We start from the raw sequence: 23,885 nt of genomic DNA, 5'->3' as shown, positions 1-23,885 counted from the left end.
ATGAGACACCCAAAATATACCAAGGGATAGTAATGTGGCTTTCAGTAAGCTGGAGATACAGGCCCAAACAATATGAGTGTACAAGTTGTGCAGTTGGTGAAATCACAGAGTGTATGAAGTCTACCTAGGAGTGAGCTCCCAGGAGTGAGATGAAGTCCTAGGGAATTCCAACATTAAAGAGGCAGCATACAATTTTAAAGGAGCACTGAAGATATAGCCACCCTCCAATAAAATTAAATTTTCTCTGGTACTTTGTTGTAGCTCATATAAATTTATCAAAGTTCATTACCTTTTATTCTTTTACACCCACACCTCCCACACTCCAATTAACTGAAGCAATTGTATTACATAATCTTCTCATCCTGGGGCAACTTTTAACGTGGATACTTTTAAAAAGTATAATAAAATATTTTAAACTGCCTTTTAAATTACAATCTATAGATTGTCCTATAAATTTTTTGTTTAAAAGTATCACTGTAAAGAGAAGATATTTTATTCCAATTGGCAGGCCACCAAAAGTTTTGAGTACCAAGTTCTGAGCCTCCAAAAGTAGGATTAAAATTTTAGATACTGAAAGCTTTCAGGAAACAGCAGCATTCTGCCTGCTACAGTAAAATGAAGACAGGAGGGATACATCTGCCAAACTTGACATTGTAACTAAATCACTTTGTACTGACATAGCTTTACTTTAGTGGAGAATGTTTGTGGGGATTTTTTTTTTATATGTGGGGATTTTTAATCAGATAAAAATAGGGCTGCTGTTTTCTCTATACCAATTAACATAGTTGACATTTAGCCAGATCTGCCCTGGACACAGCAGGGGATGTACAGTTTGTCCTGATTCTGTGGGAAATGAAAAATGCAGCACTTGGCACAAGAGAAAATATGTGAACCCAAAAAATGTTGTCAAATATAGCAAGTCAAATTAAGAAAATTGATTTACTGAAGGGCAGTCTATGCTTTCTAGAGAACAAAGGAGGAGGGAGGACTCTCTGGACTTCTGAAAAAATTAGGGATCTTGAGTTTAACTATTAATATTACATATTAATGAATAAACATTTAGTTAAAGACTTTCCTACAACCCTATTAAATATGCAATTTGTCTTACTGTGAGTTTGAGAAAGGAACTGGTAGTGGCTCAAGCATAGCATATAAAGACTTATTGAACATTTCTTAACAGAAAGTCAGCCTAGATGTCATCTAGTCAAATTCTTTCATTTATGGATGAGGAAAATTGGTCCCAGAGATGTTAAATTACTTTTTATGAAGTCCCTCTGATACAATGCCCTCACAGACCCTTTGGCTCATGGACTGAAAACTTGATGGGGACATCAATTCTATAGTAACATTTCAAATAAACAGAGTGTTTGAAGAATAGTGTATTCTAGTTCATTTAAACTGATGGTTAAATAAGTGTTTGAAAGAAAAGTGTTTTTATATGTATAACTGCTTAAAAATTGATCTAAGGTATCTTAGTTCATAGTCCTACCTTTATAAGTAGTGGGTTGAAAACATGAAATTGCTGATATTGGATAATTATTTACCCACAAAAAATCACAAATTTCATATGGTTCAACCTAAAGTAGGAAAATGAACTGAACTGAATATTTAAATAACTTGTAGTAACTCAAGTTCATCACTCCAAAGAGTATTTTGTATACTTTATCATTATGGCTTCAAATATAGATGGTTCAAGTGGCTACATAGGAAATATTCTGGTTCCCTAAATACCCTGAAAAATTTGGGACCTGTACTAGCCAGCCTCCATGATGGACTTCAGTGATCCTCACCTCATGGTATTCATGTCCCTGTATTGTCCCCTCTCACAATGAACAGGAATGGCCTACGTGGGAACATTGAGGAAATGATGGCGTGTGTCTTCTCAGGATTGATCATAAAAACTATTGCAGCCTTCACTTTGCTCTCTCTTGGCTCACTCACTCTGTCAGAAGTCCATCACCATGTTATGAGAACACTCAGTCTAACGGAGAGGTGCACGTGGCAAAGAACACAGGCCTCCCGCCACCAGCCTGCATGAACTTGCCAGCCTTGTGAGTGGGCCATCTTGGAAGCAGATCCTCTGGCACCATAGCCAAGTCTTCAGAAGGCCTGACCAACATCTTGATTGCAACCCCAGGAGAGACCCTGAGCCAGAATCACCCAGCCAAGCCGTTTCCAAATTCCTGATCCACAGAAACTGTGTGAGCTATTGTGTTAAGCCACTAAGTTTTGGGATAATGATAACTAATACAGGGCTTTAAAAACATATCTCTGCCCTATGTGTTAGTTTTCTAGGGTGACTGTAATAAATTACTATACATTTCGTGGCTTAAAACAACACAAATTTATTCTCTCACAGTTCTGGAGGCCAGAAGTCCAAAACCAAGGTGTTGGCAAGGCTGCACTCCCTCCTAGGCCTCTAGGGGAGAACGCTTCCTTGCTCCTTCCTGCTTCTGGTGGCTCCATGTGTTCCTTGGCTTGTGGCTGCGTTGACTTAATTCTGCCTCCACTTTCACATGGCTTTCTCCTCTTCTCTGTGTGTCTCCCCTTTGTGTGGCTCTTACAAGGACCCTTGGATTTAGAGCCTACGCAGATAATCAAGGATGATTTCATATCCAGATCCTTAATATAATTACATCTGCAAAGACCTTTTTTTCAAATAAGGTCACATTCATATGTTAGAGAATATGGACATATCTCTGGGGGGGGCACCATTCAACCTACTACATGTTATATGAGTTTACATATAATTTAATATATAATTTGCTTAAGTCACCTAAAAGAGTCATGAAAGCAAAATGATAATAACGGTAATAATAATAGTAATAATAGAAGACCTGGTTAATTGAGGGCTCTAGTGAATGGGTTTAATTCTCAAAGCTGCATCATATCATCTTTTTGTTTTCATGAAGAGGAACAAGAATCCTGGGTTCCTAGCTACCACTGGTTGTATGGTCTTGGCAAAAAGCTTTACTTCTATGATCTCCCTTTCTTTTTTTTTGGCCATGCCGCGCAGCCTGTGATATCTTAGTTCCCCAACCGGGGATCGAACCCGTTTTCCCTGCAGGGTAATCATGGAGCCTTAACAACTGGACCACCGGGGAAGTCCTTCTATGATCTCTTTTAAGGGAAACTCCTTTCCCCTAGCCTTCTTCCATGTGCGGATACCCCCACTAGAGGAAACCCCCTGGCCTCTCTTTTCCTCCACAATCACTCTCCCTAGGGCAAGAGGAGGGATTTATCTGATGGGTGAGTTCAGGAAAAAGAAATGGACATGCTGGCTAGGGCCAGGATGGTATGAGGCCAGGGAGGTATCTGGGGCACAAAATTTAAGAAGGCGCTCACACTCAGGGTCATGAGACAGACATGGTCATGAGCCTGAGAATGCGGGCCTCTTTGAATTCTGCACCCTACACACTCTAGTCCTGTGCATAGCCTTCACCTGTTTGGATCTGCCTGCCTGCAGAGGCCTCGTGTCTGGTCTGTCTCTGCTAAATGGTAAGGGGCCTGGGCCTGCTTAGGGAGGCCTGGTGTCTCCAGTGGACCCATGTCTAGATGAGTAAGTCTACCCAATTTGGGGGTGAAATGTATATCAGATTGGAAGATATTTGGTCACATATCAAAGCCATATCTTCCCATTTAGCTTTTCACCACTAATAAAGCTGCTATTTTAATCTTCAGTTATTTTAATCTGAATTTATTCACTATTTTAACCTGAATCCTATATCTGTCTCTCAGCTGATTCCTATATCTGTCTCTCAACTGATTCCACAGTCAGGTAGAGGAAAAGAGCGCTATTAATGACATTCACACACACACACATCACAGTTCCCTCATGGATAAAAAAAAAAAAACAACTAAGTAACAGTAGGAGCCTTTATAGCATTGTTATGGAAGAGGAAGGAGACAGAGGGATGGCATTTCGTTTGTTTGAAAATATTGTTTACAGCTCATGTGATTTCCCTGGACCTATAAGGCCCTAACTCCATTCCAGGGATTATATTATTGGTCTCACTCCAGTGCCCCTCTGTGAAATCCTCCCTGCTGGATGATTCAAGATCACACCAATCTTTCTCTACTTTGATCCTCCGTAATACTTGTTTGGACCTCACTGTTCACAGTTCTTAGTAACTATTCTCTAATTTTTCCAAGTATACATCATTTACCCCTTCAATTAAATTTTAAACCCTCGATGTTGGCCAACTATGTTGGGGCACATTATATGAACATCATTACCCATTTATTGATTGACCAAATTAATAGGAACACTTCTTCAAGAAAAACCCACTTATCATGCTTTTCCTCCATGAAGATCATTTTGTCTCAGAAATCATTCTTTATTTTAGAACATAGTACAGAGATTTTCCACATGGACTATTTTCCCCAAGAAAACTGTATAGTACTTAAAACACCTAAATCCCTTTTGTAATCCTCTTGAAGGTATTCCTATTTCAGAAATGTGCTAAATTTTTTGCTGTTAATTTGCTTTCCCGGTTTCTTAATTTTTGACTCTACTTGTGAGGCTACTGATTTAACTATATTATTTTAGACAGGCCAAAATACCAGTTAGGCCAAAATGAGCTTGCTGTGTATGGACTCTGCCCAAAAGGCACACCCCTAACATATGTGGAGGTGAGACCAAACGGTACATAGAGGGCCACATATCATATGTCTACATGTTTAAAAGTTACATATCAAGTTCTCAAAGTTTTAGAGAAAAAGAACACCCTATACTTCTACTTGACATATTTTCTCTTTTCTTTTCTGAATTTCACATTTACGTTTTTCTATTTCTATCTTGGCCTGAACTTGTACTCACTCTTAATGCTCTAAAAGATTGAAAAACAAAATGTAATTGTATTCAAACTGTCCAAACTTTGAATGTATTTTCCATCAAAAAAATATAAAGTAAACAAAACAACCTGAAAATTACAATTATTTTTGGATTAAGGTGGTCAAAAAGTGCAAAATTTCAGTTATAAGATAAATAAGTTCTGGGAATATAAAGTACAACATGACAGCTATAGTTAAAAATACTGTCTTGTATATTTGAAAGTTGCTAAGAGAGTAGATTATAAAAGTTTTCACCACAAGGGGAAAAAATTGTGACTGTGATTTAATGGATGTTAACTAAGCTTATTGCGGTAATCATTTTGCAATATATACATACAGTTGGCCCTCTGTATCAGCGGGTTATGCATCATGGATTCAACTAACCATAGATCAAAAATATTTGAGAAAAAAAAAGTTCCAGAAAGTTTCAAATAGAAAAACTTTAATTTGATCCATACAGGCAACTATTTACATAGCATTTATATGGTATTAGGTATTATATGTAAGCCACAAATGATTTAAAGTATATGGAAGATGTTCATAGGTTATATGCAAATACTACACCATCTTATATAGGGGACTTGAGCCTCCATGGATTCTGGTATCCAAGGGGGGTCCTGGAACCAATCCAGAGATGACTGTATCAAATTATTATGTTGTACACCTTAAGCTTACACAATGTTATATGCAAATTGTATCTCAATAAAACCGGAAATAATTGCAATATTTTATATGTTTTTTTAACATCTTTATTGGAGTATAATTGCTTTACAGTGGTGTATTAGTTTCTGCTGTATAACAAAGTGAATCAGCTATATGTATAGATATATCCCCATATCTCCTCCCTCTTGCGTCTTCCTCTCACCCTCCCTATTCCACCCCTCTAGCTGGCTACAAAGCACTGAGCTGATCTCCCTGTGCTATGTGGCTGCTTCCCACTAGCTATCTATTTTACATTTGGTAGTGTTTATATGTCCATGCCACTCTCTCACTTTGTCCCACCTTACCCTTCCCCCTCCCCGTGTCCTCAAGTCCATTCTCTACGTCTGTGTCTTTACCTCTATTCCGCCCCTAGGTTCTTCAGAACCATTTTTCTTTTTTTTTAGATTCCATATATGTGTGTTAGCATATGGTATTTGTTTTTCTCTTTCAGACTTACTTCACTTTGTATGACAGACTCTAGGTCCATCCATCTCACAACAAAAAAATTAATTTCATTTCTTTTTATGGTTGAGTAATATTCCATTGTATATATGTGCCACATCTTCTTTATCCATTCATTTGTCGATGGACACGTAGGTTGCTTCCATGTCCTGGCTATTGTAAATAGTGCTGCAATGAACACTGTGACTCTTTTTGAATTATGGTTTTCTCAGGGTATAAAAAAAACTTTTTTTCTAGAGAATTCAAAATTCTCTCCCTAAATATTGAAAAGGGAAAAATAAATTGTAGTTATTGAATATCAAAATTTTAAATCAAAATTACAGAAAAAATTTTTGAAAGTTTATTTTCATTATTTAAATATTTTAATTAAAATAAAAGTATTCTTGATTCTCACATTGACCATCCAGTGGCCAACGTGAGGAACTGATATCACCGCTTCATGTATGTTATGTTAGCCTACATGTACACACATGTAAGAGTAATATGAATTGTTTTATGTTGCAAAATGTCCCTCAGCCATCATGTTCAATTACTGTAAATAATATGCTAATTCACAAGTACGTCTGGAGACACAAATTAAAACGTGAAGAAAAGCAAGAAAATGGATGCTTGATACGCTAGAAAGTGATACCACGCTATGAAAAATCTCTTGCGCTCACACTATCTGAGAGGAGGAATCTGAAAAGGTAGTCTTTTATTCTTCCTAGGTGTTTCTACTATCTAATACCCAAATTGCTGATGTACATCTCCAAGTTTAGTGGTGATATAATCCACAGGACTTCATAACGTTTAGACGCAGTTGCCTTTTCACTCAAGGACATAGGAGAAGGATCATAAAGAAGCATTTCCCTGGGGCCTGAATGCTGTTAAGCATGAAAGTGAATGTTTAAGGACATACTGTGCCAATGCTGAGCACAGAACTCAAGTGCCAGAGGTGCCCATGTGCTATTCAATAAATTTTGTGTGTGTTTTTATGATAAGTGAGGCCTTCTAAAACACAGGGTCTAAGGCAGGGCCACCTTGGGAGCAGAGTTGGTTGCACTACTGCTCCAAAAGTCAATCATTGAAAGTCAGAAAGTTCGTTCTAGTCCCTTATGTGATTCATGGATTAATGAATTAAGTTATTTGTAGTGTTACAGTATCATAGTGAGAGCACACAGACTCTGGAGACATAGTGCTTAGGTTCACATCCCAACTTTGCTACTTAGTTTTGAAACTTTGGGCAAGTCACTTAACTTTTCTACATCTCAGTTTTCTTATCTGTAGAAGGGGGGTGCTAATAAAAATAACTACCTTGAAGGACAGTTGCCATGCTTAAAAACACCTGTCTCATTGAGTAAAGTGTTGAGAACAGTACATGGATTATAGCAAGTTATATATATGTAATTATATATTAATATAATATATAATGATTAATACAATATATTAGTAATTACATGATATATCATTATTATTATATATGATTATTCTATGTTTTAAACCAATTCGTTCTTGGAAATAACACAATCATTAATAATAATTATAATAATTACAACTAGTTTTTGAGTGCCTTCTATGTGCCAAGCACAGCATTTACATTATATCATTTGAGCCTCAGAACACTCTCAGAACACTGAGAATAGGCATTATTCTCAATTTTCAGAGGAAGAAGCTAAAAGTAAGACTAGTTAACTAATCTGCTCAAGGGCACAGGTAGTAAGTGACTGGACTGAGCTTCAAATAGATGTTTTCTGAGTCTTCAGCCTGTATTTTTTTCACTTTGTTCTTGGTGAATCAACCATGTCTCTTAATCCCAGATTCCAACTTCACAGGGTACATTGTTACTATTATTCTTAAGGATGAAAATTGTAAGTAACTTTTCATCACCAAACTTTGAGCTCCTTGAGGGCAGAGATTGTTTTATTCAGCTCTTAGCACAGTGCCAGGAATACAGTTGACACGCAATATGTTTGTCAAACTAGAAAAAGACAAATGTCATATGATGTCACTTATATGTGGAATCTAAAAGATGATACAAATGAACTTATTTACAAACCAGAAACAGACTCGAGTACATGGAAAACAAATTTATGGTTACCAAAGGGAAAAGGCAGGGGTTGGGTGTGAGAAGGACAAATTAGGAATTTGGGATTAGCAGATACAAACTACTATATATAAAATAAAAAACAAGGTCCTACTGTATAGCACAAGGAACTAAATTCAATATCTTGTAATAACCTGTAATGGAAAAGAATATGAAGAAGCTTATATATGTATATGTATAACTGAGTCACTTTGTTGCACACCAGAAACTGGTGTACATTGTAAATCAACTATACTTCAATTATGTGTATATATAGGGTTAGCAAACCAATGATGATTAATCTGGAGCCAAGAACAGGAAATTAACAAACATAATATTTTGTGATTTGAGAGTCTAAAATAGATTCACTGAGCTAACTGCAGTACTACCTCTGCTTCATGTAACAAAATTTTATATAATTAAATAATGATTTTTTAAGTTCAGTCATTTCTATACCCTTAGTCCTTGTTTTGACATGTTTTACCCAGGGCATGTAGGCCTTGACTCTGCCATGAAACTTTTTGAAGACTAGGAACATTCCAATTCTTTTCTTTCCACTATTATTCTCAGGATCCTTGCTAGAAAACAAATTACAGGATGTTTAGAGAGATGTTTTCCTTATTTAGGTTTGAACTGCATGTGGCTATATTTTTCTCAGAAAAATCTCATGGTACACACAGGTTCATACCAGCTTGGGATATTATTTGTTTGCCTGCCATTTTAAATAACATTTAAATTTAAGTTCGTATATTTACAGATACAGTGATGATTCTATAGAGTTTTATTCTGAGTTTCCACAAGGAACAACCTGCAACTAGTACTGAACAACATCCTAAAATGCATTTCCTAGCAATTAGTAGGAGGAGAAAAATGAACCGCTGCCAGTTCTTCTACTGGACCAGAAGCAGCAGCTATTTATTTACACTTTAGTCAAGACTGGGAAAATGGGATTTCAAGCAGACTCAAGCAGCATAAGCCCAAGTGAGTGGCTAACCAAAACGGTGATGACAGAAGAAAAGACTTGTGTCAGACGTAATCCCAAATATCCACTCCTTCATCCTTACTTGGTGATGGAAACTTGAGTTAAGCTGGGTTTATAGCCACTCAAAAAACAAAACAAAACAAAGTTTCTTTTGCAGTTAGGTACGTCTATATAACTAAATTCTCATCAGTGAGATGTTAGTAGAACTGTCCTTTGCAATTCAACCTGGTTTATATATAGCATTGAAAAGAACCACACACTTGTTTCTCCTAAAAGCTTAGCATTTCTTTCCAAATGTTCCCTCGTTTTTATAATCTAATCTCTAAAATCTTTCAATCTATTATTATATATTGAGTCCTATGTTGTAAGGTTATAAATTCATTTCTTTTAAATTTTCTTTTTACCCTTGAAAAGATATTTTACGTTTTGAATAGTGAATAATTATTAGGGAGGTAGATAAGCGTAGGGGGTGGGAGGAGAAAAGAAAATGAAATGAAAAAATTAGACTTTAACACAAAAGAAAACTTATCTAAGCGCACATTAAACATTTTGGCCAAGAAAATTCTAATAAGAAATACCAAAAGATTTTTAACCAGCAGGAACAGAAGTCTGACAAAACCAAAAGGCAGGTTGCCTTAGGATCTAATAAGATAATTTTGTCTTCTTATTAGCGAATGGATGTTGTTAAAATAACACATGGAAGAATATGCTCAGATGTTCCCCCAATGGTAACAATGTGCATGATTCAGTCTGTGAGCAATGGCAACTTACCATGATGTTGGGGAAATGCACACAATTGCCAAATCATATCCTCAGGCACCAGAATATGTGTGAGTCCTCTACCCACTACCGACTCATGTCTCTAAGATATGTTGACACACTTGTCATGTGTCTGTTTTTAGTCAGCAGTGTAGTGTAATACAAAGAGCACTGGGTTCAAGGTCAGAAGACTTGAGCCCCCGGCCAGGCTCTCACACTTCATGGCCTTGTGCAAGCCGCTTGACCTTGCCCAGTGTCAGTTTCCTCATCTTTAAATTGGGGTTAATAACACCTGCACTGCTTGTTCAGAAGTCTGTTGTGAAGATCCAACGATGTGTATGTGTTAGTGCTTTGTAAATTATAAAAGTTCAGCATTCTCTTACTGCAGGCTTTTTGGCCTATACCTTCGGATCTACCTTGATATTTCTTTTCCTGAAAATCTTTTTTTGAAAATTAAGAGTGAGTCTGAATCCTTCAGTTACCTCTTTCGAGAACAAATCCCTTATCCTCTTCAGCCTCTTTATCATAAATGGTGAGTCGGACTAGACTGATAGGTCAAACTTCTATTCAGCTGCAGAAAAATATTTTAAATAAATGTATTCAGAAGATCAGCATGTAAAAAGGACAGAAACAGTTTTGCTCTTAGTTGAGATGGTTGAAGCTGGAATGAGGAGAGCTCAGAATCCTGTCTAATTAGACTTTCCCCCCCCATACCCGGCTCGGGCAGCTCCTGAAGCCTTCTCAACAAAACTCAGATCCTTCCCACTCTAACCTACATTGTTGATGTTATGATTCCAGCCCTTATGTTTCTATGATTCTTCATGCAAACTCTGTCTACTTGAAAAGGGTAAAGAAAAACTGTAGTATGTTATGGACAGATAGATGCCTTGGCATCTGAACTCCTACTAGCTGGCCAACAAATTTGCTGAAATACAGCCAAATCTGTTTAACCAGATAACTACCAAACTCCTCGAGACAGAAGATGTCTTTAAGAAGCTACGTGAGGGCTTCCCTGGTGGCGCAGTGGTTACGAATCCACCTGCCAATGCAGGAAACACAGGTTCGAGCCCTGTTCCAGGAAGATCCCACATGCCATGGAGCAATTAAGCCCGAGTGCCACAACTACTGAGTCTGCGTGCTGCAACTGCTGCAGCCCATGTGCCCTAGAGCCCGTCCTCCACAACAAGAGAAGCCACTGCAATGAGAAGCCCGTGCACCGCAACAAAGAGTAGCCCCCACTCGCCACAACCAGAGAAAGCCTGCGCACAGCAACGAAGACCCAACACAGCCAAAAGTTAATAAAATAAATAATTTAAAAAAAAAGAAGAAGCAGCTACGTGAAATATCTCAGCAGTCCCCATGAAGCTGAGAGCTCTGCCTGAAACCATAAAATAAATATTGAATGGTCAATTCTCCAAGCTGTTCTACACTAAATATACAGCAATTCTGCAGGCTCTTTGAAACTGTTTTCAGTAAGAATGACTCAGAGATGAAGAAGCCACTTATAACAAAGCAAGTAACGCAATACCATTTCTCAATGCCCCAAACAAGAGAGCTTGCTTAGGGAAGTTGGCTTCAGAATACACAGATCATATAATCGCATAATGTCAGAACTGGAAATAATGCTAGAGAACACCTGGTCTATTTTACAAATGACAAATCTGAAATCCAGAAAGACTGTGAGCTGCCCAAGATTAGGAATTCATTCAAGCTTCATTAAGTAAACATTAGCTGAGTACGAGCTATATGCCAGGTGGTAAGAATAAGTAGGCAAGTAAAACACAATCCCTGTCCAAGTGGTGAGAAAAGACAAGACAAGTAAATCCATAACTGCAGTTAGATTGTTGCAAAACCAGGTTTCAAACTCTGTGTCCAAGTTCTGAAGCCAGTGTCTGTCCCACCACCTCACACACTACTTCTCAGATCAAAAAGCTTGAGAAATTAGTAGTGGGGAACTATGGCCAAAATGATCCAAAGATAAATTAATGTCAACTAAGCCTCAGTCTTTGGGGTGCACAGGTACTTATCCCCATTTCTTAAGGACCTATGAGTAATAAAGAGGGCTCTACCCTTAAATGAAAGAAAATTTTTATGACGATCGCTCACTAATATTTATAAGGACTTCTTAGAACACTGAGGAAATCACGAATGAGAAAGTCCTACAAAGAAAACTAATGATAGCATGGTCTCTGCTTAACTTTTGGAGAAGATGCCATCAAGGTCAAAGTCATGAAAAATTCCATTGACTACTGGCCTACTTTTCAACCTACTTAAGCAAGAAAAGGAGACTTTTTTTTTTTTTTTTTGTGGTACGCGGGCCCCTCACTGCTGTGGCCTCTCCCGTTGCGGAGCACAGGCTCCGGACGTGCAGGCTCAGCGGCCATGGCTCACGGGCCCAGCCGCTCCGCGGCATGTGGGATCTTCCCGGACTGGGGCACGAACCTGTGTCCCCTGCATCGGCAGGTGGACTCTCAACCACTGCGCCACCAGGGAAGCCCAGAAAAGGAGGCTTTAGTCAGCTGTTTTCATGGGTTTATTATTTTTCTTTAGTATGTAAAATACTGAAGAAATGTACGAGATTTCAAAGACCTATGCCATCATCCAGAAAGAAAAACAAAAACAAAGCCAAACAAAAACCTATGGCCCCACCTATAAAATCTCATTTCTTCATTGCTGGTAAGATGCTAACATGAATTCTTTCTTGTCAATTCCTACCTATTGTGTCTTTTCTAAACTGCATTGTGGTTTTCAACTACAGTAAAGTAAAATCAACACATATACCTAAACAAGAAAACTTTAGGAAACAATATCCCTACATTTATTTGGCAAAAGCCTAGCATTAGTAGACCTGAGGTCAGGCCCCTTACAAGGAATCCATCATCTATCCATCTATTGTCCATTCATTCATCTAGCAAGCATTTATTGAGTGCCTTCCTCATGAATACCATGACATCAGAAGCTATGTGAAATACTTACGACACAGAATAGTATTTCTCAAAATGTAGTTTGAGGATCCACCTGCATCAGAATCACTTGGAGAACTTGCTAAAACCTAAGTTCCTAGACTTCACTAGTATTAATCATTTATATTGGTTATAGCACCCTATAGTTCTGCAAGCAACAGAAACCAACTCAGGCTACCTTAGGCAAAGAAGGAGCTGATTGAAAGGATATCAGAGGCTCACAGAATTTACCAGAGATTGGAACCAAGGAAGCTTTAGAGGAGTCACAACAAAAATCATAAGGCAGGAACGATGTGGTCTGCATGCTGACGCTGCGACTATGCCCAGTTGTAATGTCAACGCATCACTGCTCTAGACTGAAAGTTCTGAAAAAGAGCCTCCAAATGATGGGGCCTGCAGCCCAGGCCCAGGGGAATTTTCTGAAGACTACACAAAGGGAGATTCCACTAAAAAGAAATTAGAAAGAAAATGGGAAGTGGAGTTAAATGCCAGTTAGTCAAAACTGACAAATGACTAGGTAGCTATTAAATCAGAATCTCTGAGGGTTAGGCTGGGAGTTTTCTACATTTTTTTAAACAAGTTTCTCAGACAATTAAACAAGCTTCTTCAAAGTCTGAGGAACAATGATGTGAAGGATAGGATCTATACCCTAGAATGCATTTTTTTTTTTTTTTCAGTATGCGGGCCTCTCACTGCTGTGGCCTCTCCCGTTGCGGAGCACAGGCTCCGGACGCGCAGGCTCAGCGGCCATGCCTCACGGGCCCAGCCACTCCGTGGCATGTGGGATCTTCCCGGACCGGGGCACGAACCCGTGTCCCCTGCATCGGCAGGCGGACTCTCAACCACTGCGCCACCAGGGAAGCCCCCTAGAATGCATTTAAATTGATTTTAATCGAAGTGGAAAACAGAGACATCTTATTTATGAAACTGAAGAATAATTCCAAGTTTCTTATCAGATGTCTCCCTATAGATATTGCCCCCCATGTCTACCTCTTGCCCTCATCAGCCATTATCTCTGCAGTCAAAAATGAACATCTTTATAAAAAGAGATATTATGCTTATACAATAGAATATGCAATTACAATAGAATATGTGTACACTCATATTTTTATGGAAAAAATATATAAATGCATAAAAGTAGGTTTGGAATACCACATATCAAAATGTAAACAATGAAAAAAAGAATAATTCCAAAGAAAATATAAAATGCATGACAGGTACATAGAATATACAGTACATACAAGTAACAGAAATCCTTTATTTCAAACTCTTATGTATTTCAATATTTTCTAATTTTTCTGGAATGAAAAAAATACTCTAATCCAATGCATTTGGACTGTAATTGATCATTGTTAGTGACCATCTTTAGACTTTCATATGGCTGATAGTTTAGGACTTTCTAAAAGCACTACATGTCAAATTTTTTAAAGTTATAGAAATTTTCATCAGTATCACTTACTGAATGTCAAATGCAGAGAAATGGTCACCAAGAAGATGCTACAGTGCAATTAATTTATTCATTCCAACTGACATTTGAGTACTTTCCACATGTATAGTGTTATCCTAGGCTCTATGTTATACAAAAAAAAAATGTAGAAGGGAACTAGTTAAAGAAAAAAGATTATTTTAGTAGGAGACTACTAAAAAACAATGTGAAAGCAACTTATAAACAAATACATGATGGTATAATCTAGATTCTAGATAGTGTCTAATGTCTGCTTGAACAGCCCTAAAGCATGCTCCTCTCAAACTAACTCCAGTGGATAAGAGCAAGATAAACCATCAGCTTTTCTTGTGTGTTGCATTGATCTGAGATAGGAGTAGTCATAAAATAGAAGACTTACAGGCAGTTCTGAAATACAGCATCAACCACTGTGTGGTAGCTGCCTCCCAGGACAGCTGAGAACAGCCTGGCTCCTTTTAACAGAAAAGTACCCAGCATTCCCCAACAATTACCTTGCCTCTGGCTGATCACAGGGCTCGGAGGCAAAACTGAGACCAGGGAACCAAAAGGGCAGTTAGTAGCTGTGTTCAGGCAGTTAGGACAGTAGCTGGCTCCTAGGAGGAGCTCAGTGAATGCTCCTTGTTCAATAGTCATTTATTTGGAAAGAGCTGCTGCTGTTACATGGGTCTATCCAACTCTTCTCTCACCCTTTCCTCCTTATTTTCTCACTCCTCTGGGTCTCCCTGCCACATACAACACAAAGAGAGAATAATCACCATTCACATTCAAAGTGCTATCTTTGAATGAAACACAGAAGTGTTTACCTGGATGCCAAACACTTAAAACTACCAAAGTATCTCAAGTGCATTGCAAAACATAACCTAAAATGTATGTTTAGCTAGAGGCCCCTCGAAAGAAAGAAAGAATAAAAAGTAATTTGGGTTCAGGCAAGAAGGGATGTTTCTGCTGTTTTTATGCATAATGTTTTAAGCTTTGTCTCTACAAGGCTTAGAGATACTTGTTAAAAGCACATTAAAATGCAGCCAGCTGGTTAACTCACAAGTCAAGTCTTGTAGGTGTAGATCTTTATTATTATAATTATAACAGCTAATAATTATTATAATCAACACTTATGTAGTGTTGTACGTTACCAAATGCTTTACGCTATTCTTGGCTCTTATTCTGCTAATACTAAATCAATTAAAGCCAAGAGCATTTCATTTTTATTCACTAATGACGATGAAGTTTGAATGTTTTGTGGAACTTACAGAGAAAAAGACAGATGGACTAAAAGTTTAAATATTTGGTGTAAATTACAGTTAAAATATTCAACTGTAGGAACTCCCCTGGTGGTGCAGTGGTTGAGAATCTGCCTGCCAGTGCAGAGGACTCGGGTTTGATCCCTGGTCCCACATTCTGTGCAGCAATGTGGAATGTGATCCCACATTCCGTGGAGCAACTAAGCCTGTGCGCCACAACTATTGAGCCTGCGCTCTAGAGCCCGCGAGCCACAACTACTGAGCCCGCGTGCCACAACTACTGAAGCCCGTGCACCTAGAGACCGTGCTCCGCAGCAAGAGAAGCCACCGCAATGAGTAGCCCGCGTACCACAATGAACAATAGCCCCTGCTGGCCGCAACTAGAGAAAGCCCACGCGCAGCAAAGAAGAACAAACGCAGCCAAAAATAAAAATAATTAATTAATTATTTTAAAAAGTAAGAGCAAGTTTTAAAAAAATATTCAATGGCGTAATTTAATTGAAGCTTCACACATTATAAAATCAATTATTAAAGTGGCTATTTAAAAAATTTATGTATTTATGTATGTATGTATTTATTTATTGGAGTACAGCTGATTTCCAATATTGTGTTAGTTTCAGGTGTACTTTTATTTTTTATTGTTTATTTATTGAAGTATAGTTGATTTACAATATTGTAAAATAGTTATTTTATTTTGATTTTGCTTATAATTACAGAACATAACAGATACTGATAGCCTATATCAGTGTTTCCATAACTTTTCTAATGATATGAATTACAAAGGAATATTTATTAAAAATACAATTCCTTAGCTCCCAAGCCTTGGAGTTTCTGATTCATTAGCTCTGGGATGAGACCAAGAAAATTGTAATTTTAACCAATACTGTAAGAACTTTTTATTATCAGGGAAATTTGGGAAACAGTAGTTTCTGTTAACTGGTATCCAACTCCCAGACCCCATGGGAACTTGGAACATACAAACTCTACTTGTATAATCAATCTGTCAGACACTGGGCTCAGGGCTTTCCACCTCTCTTTTGGTCTCCACAACATTCCATAAGATAGAGAGTGTAACCATTTTGGGGAATCAAATTTTGAAAGGTTGAATAACTAGACCAACAGAAAAGTTGAATAACCAGAACAGGAATACAAAGCCAGGTCTACCTGTCTCCAAAAGCTATGCCCAATCAGTCTGTATTTTCTTCTGCACATTGCCAAGTCTTGCATCTCAGAAAAGGAGAGAGGAGGAAAAGAAGGAAATAGAATTCCAGTAAGTGCACTTTAGCTTTTCAAGAGATTATTGAATATACACACTAAGTCAAAAAGTTAAATACACCTTAAAATTATCCAACTGAAATGTAAAATTGTTAAAAAGAATCATGTAGAAGTTCCAGGGGAAGACCAAAGGGAATAGATGGTCGTAAAATAGATCTAAGATGATAGTTGATTTCTATATTAGTGTTCAGGTAGTTGTTATTTTGTTGGGAAGTAGAGAGCCCCTTCTGTTTGAGGAAGGAGAGGAAAGAATAACTAGGTTATGATGCTTGAGGGGAACTGGTTTATGGTTTCTCTGAAGTTGGCAATTTAAACTATAAGGAGAACATTCTTTTCCGATGGCTGCAACCATTAATCTTGACTGAAGGAATGAAGCAAAAGTAATGCACAGTCTGTAGCTCCGATCTTTGTTCTGCATTAATGATGCTGAGAAAGGAAATTCTCCAAAGTCTCATGATAAGCAATCCTAGTTATAAGAATCAGATTATTTTATAAAAATGCAAGACCTGAGTTGAGCTAACTTTTTCAGAGAACACAAGCTGAGTTGAGCTGGTTTTTGCACAGAACGCAAGCTCTAATGTTACGCTGAAAGGCCCAGCAAGCAAAACCTTCAGGCCTTTGGTGCAGAAATGGGACAGATAGCCCATGACGAGAAAGGGTGGAATATGTCAGCAAGTTGTTATTGAAATAGCACCGCCCCACTTTGGGTTGGTGGTATTGGTCTGAATGCAGACAATGGTGATTATTTTTCAGTTTTGTTATGGATGTGGCTGCTTCCTTGGCTTTCAAAAAATTCTACTGCCTTGGTTTCTCTGTTTCAATGTGTCATAATATCTCTGCTTTACAATTAGGGTCGGTGGTCTTGGAAATAGACTAGTATGCAGGTGGGATTTATAGCTTAGGGGAGACTACAGTATGGTAACGAACTTAGCTCAGGGGAGCTTCCAGAAAGGTAACAGACCCATTAACCTGTAAGAGGACAGTTATAGGAATGCGTCTGAAAGTGAAAAAGCCATTATAAAAGAGCCTGATAAGCTGAAAGGGCCTGGCTATAAAGCAACATCAAAAACCCTGTTAATTCCCACCCTTCTTATATAGTTGATATAGATCAGAAATTAATCTAAGAACTTTGTGTTAGAAAAGCAAAGTAATATCCCAGGGGAGATGTTTAAACACTAGGGCAGGGTGTTGTGGTTTTCACTTTCAAAGCACAGTTTGCATATAAGGAAGCATCCTGGTGAATATAAATAATTTTATTATTTTGTCTATATTGAATTTATTTCATTTACACTTAATTTTTTAGCTGAAGATAGGTTTTTAAGACCTGAATGTGTAAAGTAGGGATGTCGAAGAAAAGGCCCAGTTCTCAAATGCAGAAAACTACTACAAAAAGTGGTGTGATTTGTCTAGGCATTTGCTGCCTTGATGCTTTGCGTGCCTGAGATCAGGGGTTAAACACATTGTTTTTTGAGATCCTCCCAATTCTAAGAGCTATATATCTATGAACCAGAATCTGAAGGGGAATAAAAATAAAGCCTTTTCTTATTAGTATGTCTAAGAAACATTTTCCAACTAGATTGTATTATCTCTCTGTGTCATGTCATATACTATCTATATGCCAAGTGGAAAATATAGTTGGAAATTTTTTTTTTTTTTTTTGCCAAATATAACTCTGTTCTGGGAAACTACTTTCTTTACCAACCATGGCTATTCAGTCACATCTTAGAATGTAGTATAGGTGTCCCAGGAATACCCACCATGGTCTTCTGAGTCACTGAATCAACTCTTAACAAAAATTACAGATATATTACAAAGGCACCAGGGACTGGCATAGTGTCCACCTGTTTTTCTTGCAGATGTCTAATCTAGCCAACCAATTGGTTGTGCATTGTGAGAGGGGAGAACAGAAGCATCCTGTAATAACCAAGCAAGTTGGTTTCTTAGACATCTCCATATGACTGTCTCATAGGTCTATCGTACTTAACATATCCAAATCAAACCACATCCCCAAAAAGTGTTCTACATGCAATCTTTCCTATCTTGGTAAATGGTATCACCATACACGCAGGAATTCAAGTCCAAACCTAGGACTCATTCTAGTTCCTGTTTTACCTCACTCCCCAAATCTAATTCACCAACACATTCTGGAAATTCTGAACAAATTCTTCTGAAATAAATCCTGAATTTCACCATTATTACTCTTATGATCCCACTCTAAGCCACCATCATCACTCATCTGGACTGCCATAAAAGCCTCCTGTTTTCACTGTTGCTCCTCTATACTCCATTCTCTAGCCAGAAAATAGAATCATCTTTAAAAAACACAAATCAGTCCATATCTCTCCCTTGTTTAATTTAACCCTGTCCATGGTCTTTCACTATAAAACATAGCCAATAGTCTTACCAAACCCTATAAGATCCTACATGATCTGGCCTCTGCCTACCTCTATGGTCTCACCTCCTACCTCTCACCCTTTTCTTCAATTCACCTCAACTAAATTGTCTTTTTCTTCTGTCCCAGGAACCTGTACACCAAGCTCCGTTGCACTCGGTGCCTTTGGGTTACTGTTCTCTATGCCTGATATGCTTTTCCTGGACCTTTTTATAACTGTCTCCTCATAATTCAGGTCTCAGCTCAGGGATCACCTCCACAGAGAAGCCTCTTCACCTCTCCTCTCCCTATTCATTAGATTTATTTTGGGATTTGATTTTTTTTAAGCTATATTATTTTTTAAAGCTATATTTAAAAAATCTATTACTTTGATTTTTTAAATTAAGGAAAAATAAATATATAAACAAATAAAATAGCCTCCCTAGTCACTATTATATGACTTTGTTTTGTTTTCTTCATTAGAATCATAATTTTCTCAAATTAATATTTTTATTTATGAGTTTACTTGTTTATTGTGGGTTTCTCACTATAATGTAAGCTCCATGAGAAGGGAGATTTGTTTCAATGACCCCCATGCCTGCCATATCAACCAGTGTATCCCAGCACCTACAAGGTCTTTTGTACATTGTAGACTCTCAATAAATATTTGTTAAGTGCATAGATTTCAGTCGCCTAAGAGAAAGGTAGTTTTCTTTTGGCTGAGAATGGTCACATGCATTCATTTAAAAAGAATGTTTTAATGAAATATTTTGTTCAAGTTGGGTTCTGTTTGCATGTTAAGATACTATTGCCAGGGACATCCTTGGTGGTCCATTGGTAAGACGCCACACTTCCAATGCAAGGGGCCAGGGTTCGATCCCTAGTCGGGGAACTAGATCCTGCATGCATGCCGCAACTGAGTCCACATGCCGCAACTAAAGATTCCTGAATGCCGCAGTGAAGATCCGGCATGCCGCAGCTAAGGCCTGGAGCAGCCAAAATAAATAATAAATTTTTTTTTAAAAAAATCGAAGAACATGGTATATCTCTCCATCTATTTGTATCATCTTTAATTTCTTTCATCAGTGTCTTATAATTTTCTGCATACAGGTCTTTTGTCTCCTTAGGCAGGTTTATTCCTAGATATTTTATTCTTTTTGTTGCAATGGTAAATGGGAGTGTTTTCTTGATTTCACTTTCAGATTTTTCATCATTAGTGCATAGGAATGCAAGAGATTTCTGTGCATTAATTTTGTATCCTGCGACTTTACCAAATTCATTGATTAGCTCTAGTAGTTTTCTGGTAGCATCTTTAGGATTCTCTATGTATAGTATCATGTCATCTGCAAACAGTGACAGCTTTACTTCTTCCCACGCACATATGGTCACCTTATCTTTGATAAAGGAGGCAGGAATGTACAGTGGAGAAAGGACAGCCTCTTCAATAAGTGGTGCTGGGAAAACTGGACAGGTACATGTAAAAGTAGGAGATTAGATCACTCCCTAACACCATACACAAAAATAAGCTCAAAATGGATTAAAGACCTAAATGTAAGGCCAGAAGCTATCAAACTCTCAGAGGAAAACATAGGCAGAACACTCTATGACATAAATCACAGCAAAATCCTTTTTGACCCACCTCCTAGAGAAATGGGACTAAAACCAAAAATAAACAAATGGGACCTAATGAAACTTCAAAGCTTTTGCACAGCAAAGGAAACCATAAACAAGACCAAAAGACAACCCTCAGAATGGGAGAAAAGAGTTGCAAATGCAGCTGCAACTGACAAAGGATTAATCTCCAAAATTTATAAGCAGCTCATGCACCTCAATAACAAAAAAACAAACAGCCCAATCCAAAAATGGGCAGAAGACCTAAATAGACATTTCTCCAAAGAAGATACACAGATTGCCAACAAACACATGAAAGAATGCTCAACATCACTAATCATTAGAGAAATGCAAATCAAAACTACAATGAGATATCATCTCACACCAGTCAGAATGGCCATCATCAAAAAATCTAGAAACAATAAATGCTGGAGAGGATGTGGAGAAAAGGGAACCCTCTTGCACTGCTGGTGGGAATGTGAATTGGTACAGCCACTATGGAGAACAGTATGGAGGGTCCTTAAAAAACTACAAATAGAACTACCATATGACCCAGCAATCCCACTACTGGGCATATACCCTGAGAAAACCATAATTCCAAAAGAGTCATGTACCAAAATGTTCATTGCAGCTCTATTTACAATAGCCCGGAGATGGAAACAACCTAAGTGTCCATCATCGGATGAATGGATAAAGAAGATGTGGCACATATATACAATGGAATATTACTCAGCCATAAAAAGAAACGAAATTGAGCTGTTTGTAATGAGGTGGATGGACCTAGAGTCTGTCATACAGAGTGAAGTAAGTCAGAAAGAGAAAGACAAATACCGTATGCTAACACATATATATGAAATCTAAGAAAAAAAAATGTCATGAAGAACCTAGGGGTGAGGCAGGAATAAAGACACAGACCTACTAGAGAATGGACTTAAGGATATAGGGAGGGGGAAGGGTAAGCTGTGACAAAGTGAGAGAGAGGCATGGACATATATACACTACCAAACATAAAATAGATAGCTAGTGGGAAGCAGCCGCATAGCACAGGGAGATCAGCTCGGTGTTTGTGACCACTTAGAGGGGTGGGATAGGGAGGGTGGGAGGGAGGGAGATGCAAGAGGGAAGAGATATGGGAACATATGTATATGTATAACTGATTCACTTTGTTATAAAGCAGAAACTAACACACCATTGTAAAGCAAAAAAAAAAAAAAAAAGTAGAAAAAAAAAAAGAAAAGCAAGAATCCCCATTTATCTCTTTAAAAAAAAAGAGATACTATTGCCAATACTCGTTCATGTGGAATATGATACAAATGAGAAATTGTCAACATACAGATAGAGCTTAAAACAAAGATGGCAAATATCTTTACCCATTTCAGCATGTCATTGGTGAGGTTCACATCAAAGTAAAAACTGAAAAGCAGAGTTAATGTTGACTTGCATCTGATAGCTAATTTCTGAGTTCTGCTTTCTAGGCAGTGGTGAACTGGGTAGAACTGCTAATGTTGGAAGTGAAACCAGAACATGAGAATGCTCTAGGCTGGTTTGCAGCACAGTGAAAATGGAAGAATAAGAGGTAGAAGCAGCTGCCTAGAGACTCCAGAAAGAATACACAGTTCTGAGGAAGAGATCAGGGCAAGTGATTTAGAATTAGGGCTTTGAAAAGTAAGGCTCTCATTGATTGAATGCCTATTATGTGCCAGGCCATGGCCTGTAATCCTTACAGAAACAACTCAGGTAGGTATTATTTCCCCATATTACAAATGAGTAACCTGAAGCTCAGGGAGTTAAATGACTTGCCAAAGCCACATAGCTATGTAAAAAGTAGAGCAATGACTTAAATTAGATTTTTCAAATCCCAAAGTTGATGTGCGTTCCACTGCAGCACACTGTCTTCATTAGATTTATCAGTGTGATTTCTGGAGAGTAAACGCTTCTGTTGCCAGGGGATGTGGCCACCTAAGTGAAATGTCCAAGCTGAATTAGGTTCAAGGTTTGCTGACCAAATAGGTTTCAAGCCTCGTGCTCATCCCTGTTCCTCCAGCATCCCCTCGGCAGCTCACCTCTACCTCTGTCCGCTGGGGAAAACATCTTCCAGGTGCTAATAAGAAAGCTACTCTGGCCATAGCGTGAGGGGAAGAGGCAGCTCAGCGAAATCACTGCTGAGAGCCTGGGCAGGCTTAGGCCATGTGATCTGAAGAGCTGAAGTGTGCAGCCCACAGAGAGAAAGAATTGGGTAAAATGCAAAATTGAAGAGGAGGATAAGTGTAAGAGGAAAATCTTACTGACAGAGGTGAATTAGTTATGGGACTAATTCCCCAAGGGAAGAACTGTGGCTCCGTTTTCCAACTCCCGAGCAGAAAATATGCTGCAGAGGACAAGGGGGAGACTAGGGGGGAACATCAATGACTAACAGGCACTTTCCACCTCTGAGTTTTATGAAGATGAGTGAAGCACTTTTGAATGGAGGAAGAAATTTTAAAATATAATAAAAATGGAAAGATGGAGCTGACTAAGGCACTGAAAAGATCAAGAGGAATGGAAGCTTTTGGCCCTCATGCTGAGTGAGGAAAATCTTTTCTTCCAACCAGGAGATGCAGAGCTGAGCGGTTCAGAGGTTTGAATTCAGAGTTCAAGCTCTGCCACTTGCCAACTTTATGAACCTGAGCCAATTACTTAGCCTTTCTAGGTTGCAAATCAGGAATAATACCCTATTTTATTGGCCACTTCTCCATACAAAATAAGGCTAACCCCATTGCAGAAGGTTCTTGTGAAATTTGAATGACAGAACTCATGTAAAAACAGTGCCTAGCACGTGGTAAGCACTCAGTGAATGACAGTCATTATTATTGGTCGTGGCTCTGTGTGGAGGGGGAAATATAGCTGGATCATTATTATCAAGGTCAGATTGTAGGGACAATTCCTCCCTTTATTCTTAACAATGGTGCCTCCTTGGTTTAATTATTTGCTATGCTGTTAGCTCACACCCTCACTACTGACTTGGCTTTCTCTCACAGAGAAGATGAAACCCAAATATGGTAGATCCCATCTCTCTTCTTTGGCAACCTTGCCTAAGAGAAGTTCATTCCATGTTGTTACTCCGTATCATTCAGAGGATAAAGCCATCTCTCCATGGAAGGGTGTTGTGCACAGAAGCTAATA

This window comes from Leucopleurus acutus (assembly GCF_964270905.1).
Source record: "Leucopleurus acutus genome assembly, chromosome: 8".
Lineage (NCBI taxonomy): Eukaryota > Metazoa > Chordata > Mammalia > Artiodactyla > Delphinidae > Leucopleurus > Leucopleurus acutus.
Note: the sequence above shows the minus strand (reverse complement) of the source record.